The 3,226-nt window shown below is 35.6% G+C and overlaps 1 pseudogene; it reads left to right on the top strand.

Moving 5' to 3' along the window:
• The first annotated feature begins 1,225 nt into the window (after nucleotides 1-1,225).
• On the top strand, nucleotides 1,226-2,999 carry LOC114723040 (uncharacterized; annotated as a pseudogene).
• The last annotated feature ends 227 nt before the right edge of the window (nucleotides 3,000-3,226 follow it).

Below are 3,226 nucleotides of genomic sequence, written 5' to 3'. Positions count from 1 at the left end.
TTTTTAAAATCATAGTTTAGTTTTTCATCCAAACACCTTCTATATATAAATTGGTAATATTTTCCTTCTGAAAAAAATATGCATATTGATATGAAAATACATATATTTACTTATGTATATTTATTACGTTAAGTTTTCTAATCATATATAACCATCTATCCTATTTTTAAAATATTATCATTTGACAACATTTGATCATAAATTTATATAAAACAGGAAAAAAAAAAACATAAGAATGCCTAGTAGGAGAACTTGACAAGTTCACCTAGGTTTTTTATATTTCCCTTTTTGGACCAACATATATTGATTATTTATCTCAATAATCACTTTAAAGTCTCTCGGCTCGGGCTTCGCAGCGCCATGTGGCGTCTCTGGTTTGATTTCTCTCATCTGTGTCGGCTTGCAAGAGCTTCCACCCCAAATCACATCAAACTAGTGAAAGGTGGCCGAGGAGAGTGAGCAATGTACGCTCCGAAAGCTTCGGAGACTTTCTTCTCTACTCTCTTTGCTTTCGCTTATTGCTTCCTTACTCTGTTCTCTCGGTTGGACTTTATTTATATTGATGTACAATTTGTTAGCATTTTCTGTATCTTGACCAAGAGTCTCTGCGTTTTTCTTATCGGCATTTGTAATAATCTGAAACATTTTGTATCCTGCATTCGTCAACCTTACGAATTTTTCAGGTCCTCACAAACTATTTCAGAATAACAACCGTTCGTAATGTGATTGTTCAGTTTGGAGATGAGAAGCTGTCATTTATTTTTATTTTCGGCGTCATGACTTGAAAACATATTATCACCTGTTGAATCTGCCAAGTGATGGATTTTGTAGATCCTTTGATATATTTGCTTGAAAAGCTATGAAAACGTAAACAGGTTATGGAAATCTTCCATTTGTTTATAATTTAGAATTTCTACAAATTCAATAGCAACTAAATAACTATGTTTTAATAAAACAATGAGAATCAATGGATGGATTTTTAATCTAAGTATTAATTCATCAAATTATGGCCATGATAATTGAATTTTAGAAGTCTATGCGTTAATAATAGACCTCGTTAATATGGATAGACACTCTAGGAATATAGGGTTGTTCTTGCATAAGTAGTCAAGTGCTAAATTTTCAATTTTTCGTATCTATTTATGACATGTGGTTCCAAATTTTCAATTTATGTTCTTGGCTTTCGGTTTTGATCTAGGCCTTTGGTGGAAGGTTGGAAATCATAATGGCGAAACGAGAGCTTTCCTTGACCCCCCCCCCCCCAAAAAAAAAAAAAAAAAACCGAGAGCTTTCCAGCATGCTCAAGAACTTGAAGGTAAAACAGGAATCAAACATCGTCCCTCCCTTTTCCTTTAATGGATTATTCAAATTAGATTTTGGTGAGTTTAAGAAGTTTCTGAGGCTTAGGCCTTATTATTGCTTGGTCCAAGATTTCATAACATTTCCATAACTCAATGTGATTATAATATTTGTTCTTCCAATAGTTTATGCAAAGAGCAGCTCTAAGAGAGGAGAAATCCAAGGAAAAGGAGGATGAAGTGAAACCTGATGTCAATATTTTTGAAACTCCCACAATAATTAGAAAATGGTAATCTTTTTTATTCTTTCATCCTTCTTGGTACTAATTTGGATATCCACCTTGAAATAGACAGTCTGAGTGTGCTGACATGTTACCTAAGTTCTGAAATAATTTTCACCCACAAGTTCTATGTCAGATTATGACTAGTGTAATGCCTACTAGCTGAGTGGCTGACTACATTTATTGTCAGCTAGGGCTTGTTTCATCACAATTTAGGATTCATCATTGCTTAGTATTGTTCCACGTCTTAAATATACTCTTTTTATCAATAAATATCAAACTTGTTGGTAGATTTGTTTGGATTCCATGATCGTCCTCAAATCTACTCTTGTTCAATAGCGTTAAAACATTCTTTAATTTGAAATCCTACAAGTTATCATTAGTGACATGCTAATAAGTGCCATTTTACCCATAGCTCCTTTTAAAGAGAACACTGTAAACCCTTTCTATACCAAGTGTGTTTTTCGCAACTTAATTCCATAACTACCTCTGACATGTTTCTGATATCTGCATATTCTGAATTATTCTGTTAAGCTGTTTCTTGATTTTCCATATTCTCTCTAATTTATGCAGTATCGTTATAGTGGAAGGTAATCCCCATCCAGAAGCAATTAAAGGTCGGATGTCATTTCAAAGTTTTAATCCACGAATTGACGTGAGAACAAAGATGAAGAATTTAAAGGTTTCCCTACTTGATGGCAAATCCTTGCCTATATAGAGACTCAATGAAGAAGACGCAAGGCCCTGAAACTTCTAGTTCTAGGAGTCAAACGGGAAATATTTCTGTTTGGTGGTTTCTCTTTTCCCATAATACTCAGTTGAATGTGATTTTTTTTAGTGGTGTTTAATTTTTGTTTGTGCTAAAGCACCCGGTATCCTAGATCTACCCCACTTTAACTAGAGTATTTACCTGGGGTCCAGGCTAATCTGGATTGAGCTAGGCTCAAACATGAGGGTGCTCAAGTTTGAGACCTCTGGTTAAGTTGGTATAACCCATTGCCAGTTAAACCAAGTCCTTGATGATTGTGGTGTTTAATCTTGTAGGTGGGGTCCGCCTCCCAACCCCATCTCCGAGGGAGCAACCCCCCGGGGGGGAGGATCTGATGATTCTTCATCAATGGTTTTAGTTTAATCCCAAAAATGCAGATAAACATTACATCTCTGGATTTGACCCTGGTTAGCTGACACATCCTTTTACATTTGGATTCAGAGAAAATGGACTTCCCGTGGGTGGTTCAAATTGAGCAAACACTACCAATGAGATTAGTGGCCACCTCAAAAGGAAACAGTCTGAAGCACAAAATCCAACCAAGGATGATAAAGGCGATGATCAATCATTGCCAAGAAACAGTTTGGGGTCTTTCAAAAGCCGAAGGGAGATAAGTTGGACTGGAATGTTCTTAGACCACCCAAATGCTAAAAGCAGAATAGAATGGGGATGTTGATGGTTAAGGTTTTTTTTTTTTTTCCCTTCCTTTGGCCAGCATATTGATGGTTAAGTTAGTGTAATCATGCTAGATTGAGTTCTCCTTTGTTCCCCGATATTGGGTTTTGTATCGCTAATATTATTTTCACTGAGTCATTTTATCATGTAGCTATAATGGCTACATTTTCCACCATGTAATGAAATGAGTTCAGGATTCATCA

Source organism: Neltuma alba, unplaced genomic scaffold (genome assembly GCF_004799145.2).
Source record: "Neltuma alba isolate B1F8T4 unplaced genomic scaffold, ASM479914v2 tig00012118_pilon, whole genome shotgun sequence".
Lineage (NCBI taxonomy): Eukaryota > Viridiplantae > Streptophyta > Magnoliopsida > Fabales > Fabaceae > Neltuma > Neltuma alba.
This window is presented reverse-complemented; position numbering and strand designations above follow the sequence as displayed.